The sequence below is a fragment of the Musca domestica genome, unplaced genomic scaffold (assembly GCF_030504385.1).
Source record: "Musca domestica strain aabys unplaced genomic scaffold, Musca_domestica.polishedcontigs.V.1.1 1, whole genome shotgun sequence".
In the NCBI taxonomy this organism is placed as follows: Eukaryota; Metazoa; Arthropoda; class Insecta; order Diptera; family Muscidae; genus Musca; species Musca domestica.
Genome location: NW_026712114.1, coordinates 25,618,152 through 25,643,900, shown reverse-complemented (window position 1 = coordinate 25,643,900; position 25,749 = coordinate 25,618,152). Strand labels below are relative to the sequence as shown.

The 25,749-nt window shown below is 36.4% G+C and overlaps 1 protein-coding gene across 4 annotated transcripts in view; it reads left to right on the top strand.

Moving 5' to 3' along the window:
- LOC101891253 (protein toll) overlaps positions 1-25,749 on the top strand; it is a 311,410-nt gene that overhangs the window by 153,013 nt on the left and 132,648 nt on the right. For all 4 annotated transcript variants that reach the window (XM_059121120.1, XM_059121110.1, XM_059121116.1 and 1 more), the window contains one exon: positions 24,078-24,151. The gene's annotated coding sequence lies outside the window, so the exon portion shown is untranslated. The remainder of the gene's footprint in view (positions 1-24,077; positions 24,152-25,749) is intronic.

Genomic DNA, 25,749 nt, shown 5'->3' with positions numbered 1-25,749 from the left:
ATCCAAACCGATCTCGATAAAATTTAGCAAAGGTATTTCTGAGCTGCATTTGATATATTTCCCCAAATTGTTGTTACAGAGTGCATATTACGGCGGCTGATGAGGTCGACTCCTAACCTCATCACAAAGCGATGTAACTAACGAAAGAAAAAGAAAACGCCGCGAGATGATCTTTCTCGTTCCGTGGCTGGAAGGGAACTCAATTTATTTACAACATATTCTTAACACTAAAGCTTACATCTAATACATTAACATATGCATTTTATTTACTAATGCACGCTGTGCATTAACGCACACAATACGTTGCGGGAGAAAACGAAACGTACCTAATTTGTGATCGACTCTTTCTTATCTTCTATTTATGGCCGTGACATTTATACATTATTACCGACCATAAACCTAGCATATGGAAAACACATGCATCTTAAGTGTTTTCTTTATTTAACTAATTTACATTCTTCGGAAAAGACAAATAAAAATGAGATAAGAATTTAAAGAAGAACATTCAACACACAAACTATTTTTACAACATGTACAGTTTCTACAAAACTAAACAGCGGCGGTGGACAAAAATAAAAAATCGGTTGAACAATATATTTGGGAGCTGTAGCTATATCTGAACCGATTTCTATCAAATTTGGCATACTTATTTTCAGGCCTAATTTGGTTGTATGTGCAACTAAATTTCATACTATTCGGGCTGATATTACACGTTTGGTGCACAATAAAAGGCAAATGGGACGAAGATATATATGGGAGCTATATCTAATTTTTTACCGATATCTAGAATTTTAATAGGGTTCGTCCTTGGGCCAAACAAATGATTTGTGCAAAATTTCATCAGGATCAGGTAATAAATGCGAACTGTACTTTGTTCACAAAAATACATGGGCAGACGGACGGACATGCATAAATCGACTCAGAATGTGATTCTATGCAGATCATCAAAAGGAACTTTGGGTCTATTCGCTTCCCTTTGACCACCTTGTGGTTAAGGGTATAAAAATGTAGGAAATAACATGAAATTTTAGAATAAGTTTAGATTTGTCAGAATTGGTCACATTTGGCACGAATTATGGCTTTCAAACGGCCAATGAAACCTTCACACGCTGCCCGAATATTGCTCTGCGGTATTTTGGCCCATTCCCGGCGAAGTGCTTGCTTGAGGTGATCGAAACTTTTATATTTTTTAGTGCCAACCTTGCTTTCTAGAATACTCCAGACATAATAGTCCAACGGATTGGTATCCTGAGATTTTGGTGGTCATTGTGAGCCGAAAATGAAGCGAGGAACCTCATTTTGTAACCATTCTTGGGTGGAGCGTGCTGAGTGCGATGGCAGAGTCCTGTTGCAATGTCCAACGTCTGCTTTCAAAATGTTTGCGTGTCCAAGGCTTTAATACAGCCTCCAGAATATTTTCGCGATAATATTCGGCATTTATTCTGATGTCACGGTCGATTAATACTAGCGGAGAACGACCATCGGCTGTTATGGATGGTGTGGGCCATCACCAGTCCGTCCCTTGAGTTCTTGTGGCCAACCGAAGGTGCACATTTTCAGTTGGCAAGTAAACGCGATCATTTTGTTTGTTTACAAACTGCTGGACAATGAATGTTTTCTCATCGGAAAAAACCAAATTCGGCAGTTCACCATTTTCGGCCAAGCGAAGCAACACTTTAGCTCTTTTGAGCCTATTTTCATTCTGTTGCGGTGTATGTTCTTGCACTTTTTGGAATTTCAATGGCTTTACCCCGAGCTCATTTTTCAATATTTGCCGAAATGGAATATTACGATATGTTCAGCTCACGAGCCATTTTTCGGCCACTGCGACGCGGGTTTCGATCAAGTCGCTTCTTTACTTTTCCAATCATTTCTGCTGATGTTGCTGTTTTCTTCCGTCCACTTCCTTGACGTCGGACTACGCTACGAGTATCACGGTAAGGAGCGATAGTACGAGACACAAAAGATTTATTCACATTTAAATGCTGGAGTGCTCTAACGATAGCCACTTGTGGGTTTCCAGCCAAATATAAAGAAATCACACTACCACGCTTGAATTCCATCACGAGTAATTTTTTTTCCGGAAAATTCTCACCAAAATTCTTTTGTACGCTTGTAAACAATATAATGAGCTGTCTATGGAATAATTTTAACAGCTGTCGGACTAGTGGCTTAGAAACGACAGCAGTCTATAGTTGATTACAGTTTTTCATCTCATCGTATATGTATCACATAAAAAATTATATAATATCCGATATGAAATATTAATGCGACCGTGGTATTTTTATGTCAGACTTTGGTCAGGAGTTAATAGATATTAGCTAATTGTTTCGCGTCCATTTTACCAAAAGGTAAAAACTCCACCGTACAATGGACGTTGTATTAGGTTTGTCATTTCGTCGGTAAATCCTCGAAATAAGAATTTTAGATTCCCCAAATTACATACATTCTTGATTCAGTATGTCTGTCTAGTCGTCTGTGGATCTCACTTTAGCTGCTAAAATGAAGTAGGTGGACAAAAGTTCACTCAAATGCATTTTAGGTCCGTAGAATTTTGGAATTGAAAATGTGTCATATGAGTCCACGTTTTAGTATAGCCCCCATATAAATTTACCGGCATATTGAAGTCCTATTGCGTGTTTTTGTTACAATTTAAAATCGAATTTGCGATATATTGGCAGTTTGCTTTCTCGGTCTGCAGGAACGTCATATACCGCTAGATATTCGATATTCTATGACTGAAAATTGTCATACAGGTCCAGGTTTTTATATAGTCCCCTGATAACAGTTCATCCCTATTATTCGGTTTTTTAAAAATCTTAGCGATATAATTCAATTTTTTTTTTTAAATTTTACAAAGGCCCATATCATTGAATATCCCCCAAACAATGTGAACTTCCGTAATTCCATACCACCCCCGACAAAATTAAAATATTTTACCTCACACAAAGAGGAAGGCTTAACCGATTTTGCCCAACTTGGGCAAATCCCAGCATTTGCGCCAGTGCTTAGTCAGTTGCGAAATTCGACAACATCGGCCCCTCCTTTTAGTACATCAGCGGGCCAAAATTATGAGTAACAACAACGCACATAAAATGCAAAATAAACATTCGATTCCTTCTAAACCTAGCACAATAATCTCAATATTTCTACCAACACAAAATATGATATTGCGGACCATTCCCCAAAATGTTTACCCTGCAAAGAATAATCTTCAAATTTCGGATATACCAATATTTGTACAAACCATAGATGTAATGTGGATATGGGATATATCGATCCATACCTTCTAATACCTGGAATAAAAATAACTCTTATTACATGCTAATCAAGTCAACGAATCCCTTCAAAACATATGTATTGTGGAAATGGGTTATATCGCTAATTATTTCATATTCATATTTCATTTCGATGATCCTTAATTTGGACGTATCAAATAATAAATATACCCAGTTTATGTACCAGACAGATGGTATAAATATGTACATAGGCCTTAGGCTATGTGACCTACCTTAACTCGATAATTCAATTTTCCACCTAAATTTCTAAACTGCCTCGAATCGAATCTATTATCCTCCAACGAACTTGGGTATGTATGCATTGTTACACTACAACACACACACACCACATAGCTGTTCTCTATATAACCTCCAACCTTTGAATTTAGTCGGGAATTTTATGCAAATTTGTCTTTATAATGTTATGGCAGTTGTTGCTATTGCCATTGTTGTTGGTGTTTGGGTGTGCTGCTCTTGCTGTTGTTGTTGTTGTTATTTTTGCTGGCGGTTATGGTAATAGCAATGGCGATGACGGTGGTATTACAACGCATATCGTTGTAGGTTTTGTTATGCAATGTTTAATATCCTTTTGGGTGAATGCATTTGCTATCTTTGCATTACATGCTTCCCGTTGTTGCTGCCCTCTCCGCTCTCGCTCTCTCTCCCGCTCTTTTTGTCCTTGCACAATGGTTTTAACTCTTCCCTTAAACACAGATGTTCACACACACACACCTATAGACACATAGCATAGCGGACTGTATAACTACCTGTGCTTTACCTGTCTGCCCGCAGCTTTTTCTATATAGCCATGCGAAGAAGCATTGGAATGTCATAGTTTTACGTAAGCATAAGCGAGTGTGCGAGCGAGCAAAATTTCATGAGGTTTCCCTGATGTGGTTACTTGGTCTTGCTTTTCCTGGATGGTATGGCTACATAGCGGTAGATATGATGCTTTTTGTTGTAATAAGTCCGCGTACAGCGGATTTTTTCCTGTTGCTATTCAGGAACCCCCACTGCTCTGCTCTAAATGCAAAATGCAAACAAACTCACACATCCACCCAAACAGAGAAGAGAGACCCCTGTGCTGCGTTGAGTTCCACGGCAAAGAAGCTTCAGGCATTTTTATTAATTTTTACTCAACTCACTACAACACACACACACATACAAAAAGATGGAACAAAAACAACGAATATTTCGAATAAAAATATTCGAAATTGAAAAGCAATATTGCATACTTTGCCATGGATCTGGGGGCGAAGGCGGAGGAGGGCGGCGAAAATTGCTCATGTCTGTGGGTGGAAAATTGTTTTGCAAACGATGTGAACGCTTAAACAGTTGTTGGCTGTTTTCCATCGATATCAATCTTTGTTCTAGACCACGTTTTGTTTATGCTCCGCCATTCATTCATTTTGTTTTGCCAGCAATCAATCACGGCGGGTAGTAGTAAATACCCACCAATAGAAGAAGAAGGGAGGAAGAGGAGTGAGGCAGGCAAAAACAAAAACAAAAACCTGCCATTTGGCACCGGAAGTGTTTGCCGTTACTGCTTGGTTACATGTGAAAACTTCATAAAAATTGGAAACCACGTTGACGCATTCGTTGACGTTGTTTTTGTTGTTGCTGTTGTTGTTTACAGTAAATGGTTTCGGATCCGTTTACCTTGAATGAAATTCGAGTTAAGGTAAATATATCAAGCAAGTTAACAATTATGTCCTACAACCAAACTGTCATAATTTTAACGGGTGCTGGGTGGCATTGGTTTGCTGTTCATCAAAAGGATATTTTTGTTTCTCTCTCTCTCTCTCTTTTTCCGGAGGGGTGAGGAGGGGGGCTAAATAAATATATGTTTGTTTATATTTTGGCAATGAATCAAATTTTCCTCAAGATTTATAACATTTTTGTTGGGGGCCTGTAACATGTTTTCCTTTTTTTTGGTTTTTTTGGGGAGTTAAGAAATAAACGAAATAACTTGATTTGCATAAATTCTTTGAATAGCAGTTTTGGAGGTTAAATAAATGAATACTGAAAATAAATGAATATTTTCATGAAAACCAAAATGCTTTATGGATTTGCATTTCTTTCCTTAATTTGAATTTAAGGTTAAATGTGAGCCATATTTAACAATGAATAAGTTTTTTTAGGAAGGCCAAAGGTGTTTATCGAAAATGGTATCATAAACAATTTTACCAATGCAATGAGCAAAAATTTCATCACCTGAACCCCAATTCGATTTGGGGTTCTCAATGTAAAAATAGATTTTTCTTCCGCAAAATCATGAAATTCGCAACATAACAACTTGAAATTTTTGAACATGGATTTTTTACATTCTAAGAGCTCCTGGACGACGTTACCTTACATTGTATTCACACAACGATCCTCACTTTAAAAATATATATTTTTTAAAAGTTACATTTTTTTTTGATTTCTCAAATCGATTTCGAATATGAAGCTTTTATTTTTTCGGCTCCATGGGAGACCTTTCACGGCAGGGCGTAATCTTATCATCTGGTTACGTAATTTTCGTATATTAAGTATTACCTCGAATTAGTTTTACAATTTTAAACATTTTTTTATTAATCTAATTTTTATACTGTCCAACATACCATAATGGGCATATTAACCAAATAATAACTACCAATGATGCCAGAAATGGTATACCGATATACGCCATCTTCGAAAATGATCCGAATTTGTCAAGAAGTTAAAGTTGACAATATTGAACTCTATCGTAGGTCTTAGCGACTACGTTAATTACCGTTACTTACTTTTTCGTTAATTACCGAATTTATAAGAATTTAATTGTTCCGCCTTTTGTCGGTAACTCAAAAAATGAGTTATAGAATTCCACTACAGGTCGGATACTTCCTGGCTAGATCTGCTACAAATGCCCTGAAATGCACATTTCCGCCAAATATCCAAACGAAAAAGCATGCCTGGCTAGATCAACTCACATACGCTGAAAAAGAAATAGTGCCGGAATATCTTAATTGCGAGGAGGCAATTTTTTCCATCTAAAATTATTAAACAGGGTGTCTAACTTCAGCCCTCTTTGAGTTTTTTTACACCCTCCACCACACTATAGAGGGTGTATTAACTTTGTCATTCCGTTTGCAATTCCTCGAAACAGTCATGTCAGACCCAACAAACTATATATTTTCTTGATCAGCGTAAAGTCGATTTAGCGATCTCCGTCCGTCAGTCTGGTGTAATGTCGTTATATTTGGAACAAATTGAAAATTTTGCACCCATGGGCATTTTGTCACAAGACAAATTATATTTGTAAATGGATCATGTCAGTCCACGTTTTCATATAGCCCTCATTTAACGATACCTCCCGATATTCGGTATTTCAATAATTTTAGAAATATAGTATTTGAAGTTCATAACGAGTATTACAGCCTACGAAAGTTCTACGTCTTCGTATAGCCCCCATATAAGGATACCTTCCGATATTGGATACTTTGATGATTTCACATTTCGAATCGTTTCAAATTTCGTATTACAGTATAAGACAGAAAATTGTCTGTGCAAGTCCACGTCTTCATATAGACCCTATATAACGGTACCTCCCGATATTCGGTACTTTGCTGATTTTATCGACATTATTCACCAGAATTGTTTCAAATTTGGTATTTGAAGTTCGTAGTGAATAGTACAACCTATGACAGGAAATTGTCTATGAAGGTCCACGTTTTGGTATAGCTCCCATATAACAGTAGCTCTAGATATTCGGTATTTTGATGATTATAGTGATATTATTCACCGGAATTGTTTCAAATTTGGTTGTTCGTAGTGGATACTAAAGCCTAAGACTGAAAATTGTCTGTGCAGGCCTATGTCATATAACGGTATCTCCCAATAGTCGGTATTTTTATGATTTTAGCGACATTATTCACCGGAATTGTTTCAAATTACGTATTTAAGGTTCGTAATGGGAACTGCAGTCAGTGAGAGAAAATTGTCTATGCAGGCCCAGGTCTTCGTATAGGCCCCATACATCAGCACCTCCCTATATTCGGTAATTTGACGATTTTAGGTACAATACTCATCGAAATTGCTTGAGGTGATGTATTTCAAGTTCGTAATGGATGCTATGCTGTGACAGAAAATTGGCTATGCTGGTTCAGGTCTTCGCACAGCTCGGATATAACGGTACCTCCCTATATACCATATTTGGATGATTTTAGCTACATTACTCACCGTTTATTTCATGTTTCATATTTAAATATGGTAATGGCTTATGACAAACAATGCCTATGTAGGTCCACGTCGTATAGACCCCAATATAACGGCTATATTCGGTATTATTGAAACTTTAAAGAATTTTTTAAGGATTTTTTTTTTTTAATTTCCAAATTTGTTCCAAATGGTCGAGGGTATGAGGGTATTTTAAGTTCGGCCCCTCGTTATATTTTGTGAAGCCTGGGGATATTTTTCATGGGGTTTTGTAACCTTATGACCAGATATGTAGTTTTCGCGCATTGAGCAATTTTTTGTTACAGTGTTGCAGAAGTGTTTTAAATTCTGCCTTGTATGTTCGAAATTTTAAGAAATCACTTTAGCAGATAACTTCTTGCATAGTTGGCAAATAATTGTGATATCCTCCGATATTGTTATTCTAATTTCGGATTTGTTTCAAATTTGGCATTTAGAGTTAGTAGCGGGCTCTATCTCCTGTGAGAGAACATTTTCAACAGAACAGTCCTTATATAAAGATACCCCCTTAACCATTATGAACATAGTTTCCTATCGATTTGGCGTTAACTTGGTTTCTTAGGGTGAAGAACATTTCAAAGTAGGTAGATGTTTCGCAGTTGTTACCATATTTTCCAATTGATTTTGTACCAAAGTTAGGGTGTTTACCCATAAAACTAGAAGCATTTGTTCATATTAAGAAATAAAAATATCAAAAATTTTGCGAATTTTAATGGAAAAAATTACAATGACCTAAAAAATGCTTGAAATCGGGGTAAACCCTTATAAAGGGACTGCTGAAGTTGAAGAAAACACCATTGGTATTTTCACGTTCTGATGGTACTGATTAAGTCTTGCGTCATTCTTACATTTATACCCTCCACCATTTTGTGGAGGGTATATTATTATATTAATATTCATAATAGACCCTACAAAGTATATATACAGGGTGAGATAAAAAACTGAAACTTTTACATATTTTTCTAAATTTTATTGAATGAAAGAAAATAATGTCGGAAATAGCATCAAATTTCAGAATAAGTTTAGATTTCTTCGAACTGCTCACCTTTGGCACGAATTTTGGCCTTCAAACGGCCAATGAAACCGCCACAAGCTGCCCGAATGTTGTTCTGCGGTATTTTGGCCCATTCCCGTCGAAGCGCTTGCTTGAGGTGATCGATACTTTGGTATTTTTTAGTGCCAACCTTAGTTTCTAGGATTCTCCAGATACAATATTCTAACGGATTGGTGTCCGGAGATTTTGGTGGCATTGTGCGCTGGAAATGAAGCGAGGAACCGCATTATTGGGTGGCGCGTGCTGAGTGCGATGGTGCTGATGGTCCTGTTGGAATGTCCAAGTTATGCGGCCAAAGTGTTTGCCCTTTAATACACCCTCCAGAATATTTTCGAGATAATATTTGGCATTCTGAAGACACGGTCGATTAATACGAGCGGAGAGCGACCATCGGTTGTTATGGCGGCCCACACCATCACCATGGCCGGCGCTTGAGTTCTGGTGGCCAATAAGTGCACATTTTCAGCTGACCTCTTTTGCAAGAAAACACGATCATTTTGTTTGTTTACAAACTGCTGGACAACGAATGTTTTCTCATCGGAGAGAACCAAATTCGGCAGTTCTCCTCATTCAGCCAAGCGAAGCAACTTTTTAGCTCTTTTGGGTCTATTTTCTTTCTGTTGCGGTGTAAGTTAACCCGAGCTCGAATGGAATATTGCGATATGTTCAGCTCACGAGCCACTGCGACTCGGGTTTCGATCAAGTCGCTTCTTTACTTTTCGATCCATTTCTGCTGATGTTGCTGTTTTCTTCCGTCCACTTCCTTGACGTCGGGCTACGTTGCCAGTATCATGTAACGAGGTAACGAGCGATGGTACGAGACACAAAAGATTTATTCACATTTAAATGCTGGAGTGCTCTAATGATAACCACTTGTGGTTTTCCAGCCAAATATAAAGGAATCACACTATCACGCCTGAATTTCATCACGAATAATTTTTTTTCTGGAAATTTTTCACCAAAATGCTTTTGTACGCTTGTAAACAATATAAAGAGTTGTCACTGGAATAATTTTAACAGCTGTCGGACTAGTGGCTTAGAAGTGACAGCAGTCTGAAGTTGGTTGCAGTTTTTTCTTCTCACCCTGTATATTTTGGGGTTGAAATAGACTAGCAGCCAAAAAGGTTCCTGATTTTGCTGCCGTTATAAAGGTCACAAATAGAAACGAAATCTCGCATGAAGTGAACCACTACTTTTTTGTGATTTCCATTCTACCGAAACGCTGAAAATAACTTACAGGCGAAATCCAAAATACACAATTGGCGAACTTCTGGCTTTTTATGATGATTTCGTTGATGAGCCTTAATTTGGAGATACAGAAGGGCTTTTTGCATGTGAAGATGGTCGCAAAATATTCACGCTTTCAAATGAGTCAAAAACAGAAAATTTACCTTATCACACAGTTGAAACCAATCGACACGAAATTTGCATGAGAAGAAAGTTAAGGACATCGAAGAAGTGTAGCGTTTTGGGTGTCCACTGGATTATATTTAACTGCAAAATGGAGCACAACAATTAGCAGCACGACAGAAAGCATAAATATTGGGCAAATGTCCCTGTTTAAAAACCTAATGGTAATATCTAGACGATGCTCTATGACATAATTTCATGCCCATGAAGATAAATTTTAAAATATAAATGCAATGTGTTCGTGCGCAAGGGGTTAATTGAAAAATAGTTATTTTTTTTAATATTAATTATTTTTACCATTTTTTTTTTTTGATAAATCAACGTATTTTTAAATTAATTTAAATTAAATTAATTTAACAGGAAAATGACACAATTTCCCGACGAGGACGAATAACCAGAGTGGTGTTGGCGGTAGGGAAACTGCATGGAAAATGCTGAATTGCACAAAAACTATGCTAGCTGCGTCATTGAGGCGGGTCTTAAATGAAAGGTCTCGAGGAGTACTTTCTGGCTATATATGCCTTATATTCCCAACTGATTTCAGATAATTTCATGAATACGAGTGTAATTATTTGGATCATAACAGGGGACTAGTTTTTGTGCATGTTTCCATGCAGTTTCCTTACCGAAACCGCCACTTTGGTTAGAAAATCGAAAAAATTCGATTATCTGAAATCAGTTGGGAATATAAGGCATATATAACCAGAAAGTACTCCTCGAGACCTTTCATTTAAGACCCACCTCAATGACGCAGCTAGCATAGTTTTTGTGCAATTCAGCATTTTCCATGCAGTTTCCCTACCGCCAACACCACTCTGGTTATTCGTCCTCGGAGGGAAATTGTGTCATTTTCCTGTTAAATTAATTTAATTAATTAATTTAATTTAAATTAATTTAAAAATACGTTGATTTATCAAAAAAAAAAATGGTAAAAATCATTAATATTAAAAAAAACTATTTTTCAATTAACCCCTTGCGCACCAACACATTGCATTTATATTTTAAAATTTATCTTCACGGGCATATTTCAAAAGCGAAATCTTCCAAAGTGGATTTGGACATAAAGGGACTTCTACCATATTATAGTATTGTAAAGTATCACATGGACGGCCCCGCTCGAATATAGCCTTTGCTTATTTGTTTAAAATTTATTTAGTTATCCCAAAATAATAATATTTTACAGATAAGGTTGATATATTTTTATTCTAAGCCTACCGATCGGAATCAGAACTATATATAGTTCTGTTTCTGTAAGACGACACGAAAAGGCCTTATAAATGTGAGGGAAAAACAATACTGCAAATACGTTTTTAATTTGCAAAAGCACATCTGAAATGAAGTTTCTTGTTCGCAATACTCATAGAAAAGCAGGATCTATCTACAGCTCTCAAGAAGTGCATGAGAATATCCGTGTGATATGCTCCAAAATGCTTCTTCAAATTCGATAATTTGCAATAATTTTTATGAGTTCTCCAGGTACATATTACCGACAGGGCACCTATTTCTTTTTTCCGTCTATTTGGTAACATATTTGTTACAATTGTGACTCTATCGGAAAATAATCAACGTCCTTTTTATTCTCGTAAAATTTAAGTGGTATTCATCGTGCAATTCCTTTATTTTAGTATTTACATTCTCCTTACAAATTTCTATTAAATTTATATTAATTACTTCTTGTTTTGAAAATTTAAGATTAATACTAATTAGTACTTATTCCACTTGAGTATAAGGTATTATGATTTTTTAGTAATTTATTCTATAAATAATTAAAAAAAAATAACCGCCAGGATTCACTTAAGCCCCAATCCTCTTAAAAGTTGTTGGTTTTTTTGCTAATTAAAAATCCATCCCTCGAAAAATCATTTATGGAATAACACTGAAAATGACTTCATTTTTAAACACACATTATGCCCTTCGTCTTAACTAATATCCCTCAAAGTTTTCAACACATGTATAATGTTACATGCTTGGTTTTGTTTCAGGTTCGGTTTTTTATTTGAATTTTAAAATTGCACAATCCAAGGCATTATTTATTTATAACTCCCACTCGCCTCCTCCAAAAAAGAGCTCACTCACTCACATGCATTCTCCTCTAATGCCATAATAATAACCTTAAGCTCTCGCACAAACACGCGAAAGAAGCAAAAAGAAACAATGCCTTTAAATAAAAGGAAATTTCGACATGGCACGCAAGAGTCATAAATTTTCATTCTTGGCTGGCAATGTGTTTGAAAAACAGAACCGACAAAAGTGCCAAACTACCTTGAGAGCGTTGTGGTGTTGTAAGTAAATCAGTTAATTTTTAGTGGATTCAAGGTTATCCTTTGCTACTCGTAGCGTTTAACATTTCATTCTTCAACGGCAGCTGAGGCTGCTAAGAAAACTATAAATTTTAAACTACCATAAACCTGAAACACGTAATTTTCATTTTTAAGTATGCCACCGCAGCGGTGAAGATGGTTCCAGCAGAGATACATGGCCCTCTATCACCATCCATCAACGACGGCGGCAGTGTCCGCCACACCCCCCAACTCATTCATATTTCAAGGATTTACTAACCCAAAATCTTAGACAAGTCATAAACCTTTTTTTCTCTCTCTTTGCAAATTTATCAAGATTAAAAGTGAAAAGATGGATTATTTCAAATCACAGCAATAAAGTATTGTGCTACCCCCCACTTCGGGTGAAGTTGTGACCTAGCCTGTCCGGTTATAAACTTTAAACATTGTATGCAAAATTTTATTAGCTTTTGCCCTTCATGACCTCCCAACAAAGGTAATTCACAAACCATTTTTTTGTCTTTGCTACATTCGCTGCTGTGCTTGGCCCATAAAAATGGACTATCGTGTTTTATTCTTATTAACAACTCCTAAAAGTAGGCAAAGAAAATTTATAACGCCTCATTGTTGTGCCATGGCGTTTATCTCCTTTTCTTTTGTTTATATAATTATTTATTTTATTACCAACAAAAACCAAAAAAAAAAAAATAATACGGCAGAAAAACGAAAAGAAAAGAAATTAAATTGTATTTTATTTTTTTACGGCTTATCTCTTTTTTATTGTCCTGTTTTCTTTCCTTGGTTGTCAACTATCATTCGTTACGATTGTTTCTTGTTTGTGTTTTATGGTCACGCGGTAGTTGCTAGACTGTGAAAAAGAATGATTGTAAATTTTATTATTCCCCAAACAAAAATAATTCTCACAGTAAATTTTTTTGGCAAAATTATTTTTTTTTTTTTTTCATTTAGAAAATTGTTTTGTTCGCTGGTCATTTGGAATGAAATAAGACCAGGCGCAAATTCGTCATAAAACGCTTTCCTGACCGGGGTTGTTGATGGTAGGCGTTTATATCATAAATTATTGATGGCAGCATAATCAACTTTACAGGAGGTTTTATACCCTACGAACATTTATGACTGTAGAATTGAAAATTAAGTACATTTAGCAAAGACAAGCACCACCTGAATTTTACTCCTGATTAAAGAGGAGCTGTAAACAAATAAAGGAATTTTAGAAAAAAAATTATTCAAAAATGGAGTCAAAATCGTAAATTTACGGGATTGAGATGTAGACCAGATTTAGTTCTGGGTTGAATTCTGTATTATGTGCCGAAATCCATCTTTTTATACCCTCCACCATCCTATGGAGGGTATATTAGCTTTGTAACTCCTCGAAATATTCATAATAGACCCTACAAAGTACATATATTCTGGATCAGCGTAAAATTCTAAGACGATCTGGCGATGCCCGTCTGTTGTAATCACTCTATCTTTCGAACGAGTAGAGGTAGAGGGGTACAATTTTGGATACATTCATAATTTACCAGTAGGCAGGTTAGGTTCGTCAAAGGGGCATATCGGTCCACGTTTTCGTCTTATCTTCTATACCTTACCAATTATAATAGGGTTCATCCGTATATCAGATTTTGTAATCGCTCTTAAACTCTTAAAATATTTTAACTGCTGTAGGTGTCCTAGACAAAAGGTCTTGACTTCCCAACCCTTAAACTTACATAAACTGAGTTGAAAAAAAACTTGGAACCACTTTACCCCTTATTAAAGGTCAAAAATTGTGCTGAGTTGAGGCCTGGTTCAAATAAAAGCTCTCAAGGCAGCAATTTCACATTTTTTTTAAATTTTATTGAATGAAAGAAAAAAATTTCGGAAATATCATCAAAATTTAGAATAAGTTTAGATTTCTTCGAATTGGTCACTTTTGGCACGAATTATGGCCTTCAAACGGCCAACGAAATCGTCACACTTTGCCCGAATGTTGCTCTGCGGTATTGCGGCCATTCCCGGCGAAGCGCTTGCTTGAGGTGATCGACACTTTTTTATTTTTAAGTGCCAATCTTGTTTTCCAATACTGCAGACCACCGGAGATTTTGGTGGCCATTGTGCGCTGGAAATGAAGCGAGGAACCTCATTTTGTAACCATTCTTGGGGGCCGCCTGCTGAGTGCGATGGTGCTGAGTCCTGTTGGAATGTTGAAGGTCTGCCGCCAAAATGTTTGGGTGCCTGAGGCACGCATTTATTCTGATGAGAGCGGAGAGCGACCAACGGCTGTTATGGCGGCCTACACCATCACCATGGCCGGTGCTTGAGTTGTAGTGGCCAACCGAAGATGCACATTTTCAGCTGACCTCGTTGGCAAGTAAACACGATCATTTTGTTTGTTTACAAACTGCTGGACAACGAATGTTTTCTCATCGGAGAAAACAAAATTCGGCAGTTCACCACTTTCGGCCAAGCGAAGCGACTCTATAGCTCTTTTGAGTCTATTTTCTTTCCATTTCGGTGTAAGTTCTTGCACTTTTTGCAATTTTAATGACTTTACTCGTGCTCATTTTTCAATATTTGCCGAATGGAATATTGGGATATGTTTAGCTCGCGAGCCATTTTTTCGACCACTGCGACGCGGATTTCGATCAAGTTGCTTCTTTACTTTTCGAACCATTTCTGCTGATATTGCTGTTCCAACTTCAGATAGCAGCAGTAACATATAGATCAAATTTCAGGATTTTAGCTCTATTCCTCTACCCAATAACAAATTTTCGAACATGAATAATACACATTTCCAAACCACTGACAAATATCAATCACAGATGCCATCAGTAGTCTAAATATCAAATTTAGAATTTCATCTCTATTCCTTCATCCTAAACCCAGTTTAGTACCATTGAGTACAATTTGTACAGTTTTAGTACACATTTCCAAAATCATCTCCATATCCTAACCACAGTCACAAATTTCAGCTCTATTTCTTCACTCATTACCAAATGTAGTACCATTCAGTACGTTTCGTACCATTATGGTACACATTACAGAAACCATCTCCATAAGTCCAGGCTTCACTTGAACAGCTACCCTAATACTTTTTTTGCACAAGTAGTACACATTTCCAAAATAACCTCTAAATCAAAAAACCTACAGGGACCCCATAAAAAAATCAAAATTCCAGCTTCATCCGTCTTATACTTTCCGAAACCAGTCCATATGTACAGGCTACACGCGAAAGCGACCTGATACCCTGATTCAAGCACTAGTTGTTCATCAACTACCAAATTTTAATATTTATTACTTTTCGTGCACTTGTAACGTATATTTCCAAAACCACCTCTTTATCACAAGTCTACCATCAATAGGGGCCCCAATATAACATTTCAAAATTCCTGCTACATCCGTTCACCCTAAAAACCAAACTGTTCCATTTAGTTCAGTTCTCACACTTAGTACACATTTCTGAAACCATCTTCATCAAACTTACTTTCCAACCCTGATTCCCATACCGAATTCAAAAAATCAGCCTTATCGCGCAAAGAAAAATCGGTATTGTAAATCCTTAAGTGGCCATATACAATCAAACATTTGATTTTTTTAAAGTAAAATATGACTTTGTTAAAAATATGTATTCTGAGTTCAGTGTCTAATGTGGGATATAGTACAATTTTTTAATACAAAATTTAAAACTGTTGGTATTTTGGGTATAGATTTTTTTTTAAGTCCCAGCTCCTTATACACATTGCCCCAAAAAAACACTCGTCCACTATTTTGTTCAAACTCAGCCTCAAACCGCTTGCTTGCTGTGCAATCTTGCAACTCAAAATAACAAACGACTGAAAATGACAAAAAGAAACTTTTGGTCACACAGCAACACAACTAACAAAAGCCAAAAAAAGAAAAATGTGAGTGAATGCCATCAGTCGTAAACGGAACCATAAAACTCACAAATTGTAATAAATGGGTAATAAGAAATATCATTCAACACAGATACAGAGCGGAAGTGAGAGGAAGATAAAATGAAAGATTGGATCTTATCCAAGACTGGATTGGTGGTTACGCCATGATAGACCAAATAACACCACCATCCGGCCAGTTGCATTGCAAGTAAGTATAGGCTGGCCGTAAAATACAACTGAAAAATTTTTTAATGTTGACAAGTGATGGCACAACTGACAGTCGGGCAGCAAGAGAGAGAGAGAACGACAAACAGACATACATCCATTCGACAATAAAAAGTTTGTATTTGAATAATAAAAAACAGAAAATGAAACAAAAACATCCAACTGAGTTCTCCTGTTCGCCATAGACAATAACACAGACAGATTCGTAGAGTGGGTTGGTGTGCCTTTAACAGATCCACCTAGAAAGGATATAAACTGTCCAGCCAACAGCCGTCGCGCCATGTGCAAAAGAAAATATTTTTTTTTGTAACACCAGCTGCACCATGTCAATACGGGACGATGCTGGCATTCTGCTAGGAAATTTTCCTTCATTACAAATGTCCTTTGATTGCAGCAATGGTAGAAACAACAACAACAACAACAATGACGACGAGAGTAATAACAAAACTGAATTGACTTTAAACTTTTTATGTGTCTCAAGTGCTTTGTGTGTGTGTGTCGTGTAATAAAAACAAAAGTTAACTGTAAGTAGTCGTATAAATGTCCAGAGCTTAAACACACACAAGCACAGATATCACTACAGATGTGAAGTGTAAGAGATAGCAGAATATTTGACTTGGGATCACATAAGTTTTATTTTTTCAATATTTTTACAGGAAATTTGAAACATTTGTTCTATACTAAAATTAATTTAAAGTTATGAATGTGAATCAATCAGTATTGCTAAGGAATCTATAAATCGCCAATATGATTTAATATTGGTACGAAAAAAATTGGCACTAAATTTGGGACTTTTTTTTATGCCCTCTGCCATAGCCATATGCAGAGGGTACATATCACTTCATACGTAGAAAATGTGCCTCATCTACAAAACTGTTTTAGACCCTAGCTCCGTTTGGAAGAAATGCGTTTCATGACATTTGGAGTAAATTTTTCGATGTCCGACAATCTGTGTCTCCCAAGGAGAGTATACGATTTCCTCCTATTTTGGTACATCGACATATTTCCATCAAACTTAGATCGAGTTCAGAAAAGGACAAAATCGACTCAAATCCCTCAAAGAGGTTAAAATTTTCAAAAAAAAAAATCTATAACAATCGAAAATTGGACATGTCAAATGGACTATCCTATTGATCCAAATTACGATATTATAATATTTTTATTAAAGTTAGGCTAAGGTTTTTATATAAATTCAAACCTTGGACCATTTCTTCTGTTTTCTCCCCCCAGGAATCTCGTTTTTTAGTTATGAATCCCCAAATATTGGCGCTAAGTCTTCAATATGATCCAAGAATATTTTTAACGAACTTCGTGTTTTTAGTGGTCTTCCAAGATTCCAAAGATTGTGGATCTTTTAAAAAATATTTCTAATTATATACAGGGTGAGATAAAAAATTGCAACAAAGTCAAATGCCATAATTTTTACTTTTTTTTAATTTTATTGAACGAAAGCAAAAAATGTCGGAAATAGCATCAAATTTTTGTATAAGTTTAGATTTGTTCGAATTAGTCATCTTTGGCACGAATTATGGCTATCAAACGGCCAATGAAACCGACACACGCTGCACGAATGTTGCTCTGCGGTACTTTAGTCAATTCCTGGCGAAGCGCTTGCTTGGGGTGATCGATATTTGCGTATTTTTTAGTGCCAACCTTGCTTTCCAAAATACTCCAGACACAATAGTCCAACGGATTGGTATCCGGAGATTTTAGTGCCCATTGTGCGCTGAAAATGAAGCGAGGAACCTCATTTTGTAACTATTATTGGGTGGCGCGTACTGGGTGTGATGGGGGGTGCTGAGTCCTGTTGGAATGTCCAAGGTCTGCGGCCAAATTGTTTGCGTACCCAAGGCTTTTATACAGTCTCCAGAATATTATCGCGATAATATTCACCATTTATTCTGATGCCACGGTCGATTAATACGAGCGGAGAGCGACCATCGACTGTTATGGCGGCCGACACCATCACCATGGCCGACGCTTAAGTTCTGGTGGTCAACCGAAAGTGCACATTTTCAGCTGACCTCATTGGCAAGTAAACACGATCATTTTGTTTGTTCACAAACTGCTGGACAACGAATGTTTTCTCATCGGAGAAAACCAAATTCGGCAGTTCACCACTTTCGGCCAAGCAACTCTTTAGCTCTATCGATTCTATTTTTTTCTGTTGCGGTGTATGTTCTTGCACTTTTTGGAATTTCAATGGCTTTGCCCCGATCTCAATTCTCAATATTTGCCGAATGGAATATTGCGATATGTTCAGCTGACGAGCCATTTTTCGGCCACTGCGACGCATGTTTCGATCAAGCCGCTTCTTTACTTTTCGAATCATTTCTGCTGATGTTGCTGTTTTCTTCCGTCCACTTCCTTGACGTCGGGCTACGCTACCAGTATCACGATAACAAGCAATGGTCCGAGACGCAAAGGATTTATTTACATTTAAATGCTGGAGTGCTCTAACGATAGCCACTTGTGGTTTACCAGCCAAATATAAAGACACCACACTATCGCGCTTAAATTCCATCACGAATAACTTTTTCTACAAAATTCTCACCAAAATGCTTTTATACGCTTGTAAACAATATAATGAGCTGTCACTGGAATTATTTAAACAGCTGTCGGACGAGTGGCTTAGAAATGACAGCCGTCTGCAGTTGGGTTTTTCATCTCACCCTGTAATGCCATGCCAGGCTAGCCAAGCATGGTTATCCAGACAAAGGAGTAGTATATTCTTTAAGGACATCCTGACCAAAAATCGTAATGTTTTTAAAGGATCTTCTGAGTATACATCTTGGATTTTTAAGGACTCTTTGTAAAAAAGTCCAGGTTATTTTCAGGGAAAATTTTGAATGGATTTTTAAGGAACGTTCTGACTAAAACCGAGTTTTTCAGGATCTCCGCTTGTAAATTCAAGTATTTTTTTGTTTTTTAAGGTCATCTGACATTAACTGAATATATAGATTTTTTAAAATAATTTGTCAAGGACTTCTCCGTAAAAATCGAGGATTTTTTAAGAATATTCTCTGAATGGCTAGGTTTTGCACAGGCTGCTTTGAAACTTGTTCCGCAATTTTAATTTCTATTAAATTTATTTTTCTAAGGATTTTCTGACTATGCATCGTGGTTTTTAAGGACTTTCCAAACAAAGTCTTGATAATTTTTAGGGGAAAATGTGGATTTAAAGGAATACTCTCGACTTAAAACAAGTTTTTCAGCATCTCCTCTTGTGAATTCAAGTATTTTGTTGATTTTTTAAGGTCATCATCCTACATTAACTGATCTTAGAGATTTTTTTAAATACTTTGTCAAGGACTTCTCAGAAAAAATCGAGGATTTTTTTAGGGATATTCACTAAGGGTCTTATTGTGGATTTGCTTCAAAATTTTCTACATAACATTGTGGATTTTCAAAGATGTCCTGAAAAAATGGGGATTTATTTAAGCGATTTCCTGAGCGAAAGTTGTAATTTTTTTTCAAGAATCTACTGACTTCTTCAATCAATCTGCGTATTTTAGCATTTAAATCGGGGATTTTTAATGATATCTGAACTTCCAGGCTTATCTGATTGAAATCTTTAATGAGTGTTTGTTTCGAGGATTCTTTAAGGGTTCCTGTTTCATTATTTTTAGGAATGTCCAAGTATGAATTAGGAACATTTAAAATAAATTTTTTACATTTTAAATAAATTTATATTTTTTAATTTTTTATATTTGGCCTGTATGTAAAAATCGAATGTACCACAGCCTTCACTAATTTGCGCTATTTACTATCAACATGTCGAGATTTAGTTCCTTAAAATACTTATTTTGCACATCTAAGCTATCTCTCCGGTATACTTTTCAACGCCTTAATTCTTTTCCACACACACATACACGCAGCCGTTGAAAAGCAACAATCCTTTTCTACTTACCATAATCCGCATTAGTGTATTGCTTACAGTTTGTGGCTACTTTCGACCTCTAATGCTACTTAAAATTTCATTGAACTTTGTTGCTGTTGCTGTTTGTCTCGTTTAATTGTTTTAATGCTTTTGCATGCCTTCCTTTAGCTGTAAACTAAGGTTTTTCTCTGGCTTTCCCTTTAAATCTGTTTCTCGTCGTCATTCTTGCCAAGTAGAGTGTTTTCGAAAATACAGTTCACAGTATACAGTGGAACTTCAAACAAACTGGACATCTAAAAATGAACAATTCTATCAGTTTCTTATAACATTTATTCACTATTTGAAGGTTCCACTTTGGTATCTAACGCCTGTTTGAATGGTTGACCAACCATCGCAACAAACTAACAACCAGCCGCTCTATTTTAATTTCATGCTTAAGTAAACAAAATAGTAATAAAACTAAGTGTATAATAAAATTTCATCCAAAAACAACAAAAAAAAAACTAAAACAAAAACAAAAAACAGGTAGTTATAAAATGCAGAATGCCCCTTCACATACGTACGTACGTACACCCATACTTATAGCTATGAGTTGGTATGTGAGTGATAAGTAAATATCTTTCTAAGTGCTATATGCAAAGTGTTGGATGTTCATAATGAGGGTTCTGCTGAAAAAGTCCTAATAAATATTAAGAACTTTAATAAATGACTGAGCACAGAGGTTAATACACACTGCAACTTTCAAAGAACCGCCTAAATAATTTGTGTGATATACAGGACGAGATGAACAAACTGCAACCAACTTCAGACTGCTGTCATTCCTAAGCCACTCGTTCGACAGCTGTTAAAATTATAGTAGTGTAGCCTGACATCAAGGAAGTGGACAGAAGAAAACAGCAACATCAGTAAAAATGGTTCGAAAAGGAAGGAAGCTACTTGATCGGAACTCCCGTCACAGTGGCCGAAAAATGGCTTGTGAGCTGAATATATCGCAATATTCCATTCGGCAAATATTGAAAAATGAACTCGGGGTAAAGCCATTGAAATTCCAAAATGTGCAAAAACTTACACCGCAACAGAAAGGAAATAGACTCAAAAAAAAAACTAAAGAGTTGCTTCGCTTGGCGGAAAGTGGTGAACTGCCGAATTTGGTTTTCTCCGATGAGAACACATTCGTTTTCAGTTTGTAAAGAAACAAAATGATCGTGTTTACTTGCCAAAGAGGTCAGCTAAAAACGGGCACCTTCGGTTGGCCACCAGAACTAAAGCGCCGGCGATCGTGATGGTGTGGGCCGCCATACCAACCGATGTTCACTCTCCGCTCGTATTTATCTATCGTGGCATCAGAATAAATGCCGAATATTATCACGAAAATATTCTGGAGAGTGTATTAAAGCCATGGGCACGCAAACATTTTGACCGCAGATCTTGGACATTTCAACAGAATTCAGTACCATAGCACTCAGCACTCCTCACCCAAGAATGGTTACAAAATGAGGTTCCTCGCTTCGTTTTCCAGCGCACAATGGCCACCAAAATCTCCGGATACCAATCCGTTTGACTATTGTGTCTGGAGTATTTTGGAAAGCAAGGTTTGCACTAAAAAATACCAAGGTGTCGATCACCTCAAGCAAGCGCTTCGCCGGGAATGGGTCAAAATACCGCAGAGCAACACTCGGGCAGCGTGTGACGGTTTCATTGGCTGTTTAAAGGCCATAACTCGTGCCAAAGTTGACCAATTCGAACAAATCTAAACTTATTCTAAAATTTGATGCTCTTTCCGACTTTTTTGCTTTAATTCAATAAAATTTTTAAAAATATTTTGTTCATCCAGATATTTGGTATTTTGATGATTTGTGTCAAACTTTTCACCGCAAATATTTTAAATTTGGAATTTTAAGTTCTCAACGGGTACTACATCCAATGACAGAATTGTATCAAATTTCGTATTTGAAGTTCCTAATGGTTACTGCCGCCTGTGGCCGAAATTTGCCTATTGCCTAGGTCCACATTCTCATATAGGCCCCATATATCGTTTCAGACCTATATTTGTTATTTAGATGATTTTAGGTTTTCATCCACTGGAATTATTTCAATTTTTGTTAAGGTTCAAATCGATACTATGCCCATGGCAGAAAATTACTTATGCTGGTCCACATCTTTGTATAGCTCCTTAATAAGGTTTTGTTTTATTTTAGTTTTTATACCCTACACCACATAGTAAGGGTATTATGTCTTTGTGCATTTGTTTGTAACATGGAGAAGGAATCGAAATAGACCCATATGTACTTTTGAGGATCTCCATAGAATTACTTTCTGAGTTGATTTATGCATGTCAGTCCGTCTGTCCGTCCGTCCGTCTGTCCATGTATTCTTGTGAACAAAATGCAGGTCGCATTTATTATTCGATTGAGATGAAATTTTTCACAAATCATTTGTTTGGCCCAAAGACAAACCCTATGGAAATTGGAAATAATCGGTAAAAATTTAGATATAGCTCCCATATATATCTTCGTCCGATTTGCTTTTTATTGTGCACCAAACGTGTAATATCAGCCCGAATAGTATGGAATTTTGCACATACAACCAAATTAGGCCTGAAAATAAGTATGCCAAATTTGATCAAAATCGGTTCAGATATAGATATAGCTCCCATATATATTGTTCATCCGATTTATCATTTTTGTCCTCCGCAGCCGTAATATGCACTCTGTAACAACAATATTTGGGGAAATATATCAAATGCATCTCAGAAATACCTTTGCTAAATTTTATCGAGATCGGGTCAGATTTGGATATAGCTCTTATATATAACTTCGTCCGATTTACCTTTTAATGTACACCAAACGTCTAATATTTGCCCAAATGGGATGAAATTTGGTACATGCGACCGACTTGAGTCTAGAAGATAATACGCCAGATTTGGTGAAAATCGGTTCAGATATAGCTCCCATGTATATTTTTCATTCGATTTGTTGTATTTGTTACCCACAGCCGTAATATGCACTCCGTAACAACGATATTCAAGGAAATATATCAAATACAGCTCAGAAATATATATTTGCCAAATTTTATCGAGAACGGCTCAGATTTGGATATAGCTCCCATATATATCTTTATCTGATTTCAAATTAAATTTACACCAAATGGGTAATACAAGTCCGAATTTAAAAGATACAAATGCTTCGGCATATTAAGTCCTTTGAACTTTAAATTACAATTATAATCATAGCTTGTATGATTAAATTATCCCATAAAATCTTTTAATTGTTATGTGGAGCTCTACTAAATCAGCAAAGTGGTGTAGGCTATCATAAAGTCGGCCCCGCCCGACTTTAGGACTTTCTTTACTGTTTTTTTTTTTAATTAAGTTCCTTCCAAATGGTGGAGGGTATTAAAAGTTCGGTCTGGTCGAACCTAGCTGCTTTTTTCTGGTTCTATTTTATAACATAGCTTATCACTTTCGGTAATAATAAAAATTAATGGAAATTGCGGACCTTTGGTAAAGAATTTTTAGAAATAAAGTTGAAACGGCGATGCCTACAAAATTAAGTCTCTGTGGGAATCCGGAATTTGTGCTAATTCAAATGTCTATTTTGAATGCAGTACTCTACCGACCTTGGCTAATATAACTTCTTTTCATTAATTGAAGTTTAATATTCAACTGTATTTTGCTAAAAAGAATTCTACGTCTTTCAACTATTCAAATAGTACTCTTCCTTTATTAAGTATTCTCAAATTTCAAAACAATATTAAATATTCTCCTATTTTTTTTTTTTTTTTCATAGAATAATAATAACATGATTTTTTGTTCTTCTGTTTTCCGCTTCTTTGCAGATTTGTGTTATTTCACTAAACTAACCAACCAACCAACCAGTCTGCTGCCGCACAACATACAATGGAATTCTGATGTAAGTTAATATGATGATGAGAAGACCCCTTTTTCGCATTATGTTATTTTGACAATTACCACCTCTGTTAGCTCTGTTGCTAAAACTTGTTTTCTTTGTTTTTTTTTTTTTTTTCAAAACCGCCCTCTAAAGAAACAAAACTGAAATCCATGGGTCGGATGGCCGGTCGTTTGTTTGTTGGGTTTTGTTGGCTATAGATAGAATTCTTTGTTTTCGAGCCGGACAGCCAGCCATCCAACCAAACCGTCCAGTTAGCTAGCTCCGTCCGGCGCATATGTTTTTCGTTGATTGTTGTTTTGTTTTCTGTAATCAGTTTTTACTTACTGACACAACCGGACACTCTGACACATTATTTCAAATGTGCAACCAAGCGCGAATAATTCGCAACATGCAACCAAGATTCAAAATAAACAGACCGTCCAGAGAATAGTCGCTGGCAGAAGCCGCAACAGCAAAGTTGCAGTGATTGTTGCACAAACAATATTATTCTGAGTTTTGTTATTGTTTTTTTTTTTTTGAGTGTTGTTGGCAAAATAAATATGAGAAGAGGGCGAGATTCGAGTCAATAAAGAAGCGAAAATAAAAAAAAAAACAAATTTAAAATAACAACAAAACGCCAACTGCTAATGGAAGTTTTGATTAAATCAACATTTACCACATGTGTTTAGCAAAGTCCATGGGTTTTAGTGTTAAGTCAAGGGGGCGGAGGGATTGTAATTAAGATAGGGAGAGGCTTCAATATTTATTTTGATTAAGAAATTGGATTGTTATACACTCAGCCTTATGACTAGAGAGTTCAGCAAAAAATCTCATCAAATAATGGATTTATTAAGCATATTGAGGCACCAGCAACTACTACTACTACTACAAATCAGGGGCTGAACCCCTTATTTTAACATGAATATGTAATAGGAGGAGAGTACTTATCAAACGGCTTTCAAGAGCCAATAATTAAAAGAAACCCCAGCCGTTATGTTTTTTTGGAATTGTAGAGTTGAATTTTGTATTGAAATTCACCACCTTGTTATTATATTTGCCTGATGGAGACATTGAAGTGGAGAGATCTTCTGATGGGTAGTTGAATACACAGTGCCCTCTGCCACTGATACCTACTGTGAGCCCCCCGAAATGGAGTTACTCAAATCTCTCAGAATTTTTACAACATCTTTTTAACAACACAAACTATTGATTGACATTTCATTATCATACCCTCAGCCATATGGCTGGCTACAGAGGATATACATTATTAGATATGGCCAAAACGTGGCTCATCGAAATAAAGATTTTGCACCCCAGGTCCCTTTGGACCAAATCCGTTTCAGGGTATTTGGAGTAGATCTAGCGATGTCCATTCGTCCGTTTGTCTGAGGAGTATCCAAGGGAGTATCCAATTTCGACTAAACTTGGCACATCGTAATATTATTATCAAACTTAGATCGAGTTCGGTGATGGGCAATATCGGTGCACTTCTTTTGGTTCCTCCTCCACAAAAGTCGAAATTTTCAGAAAAAAATACAAAAAAAATTAAAATTAATTAAAGATGCACAGAAAAAGAACGGATAATCGGATTTTGCTCCAACTTTGCAAATTATAACATT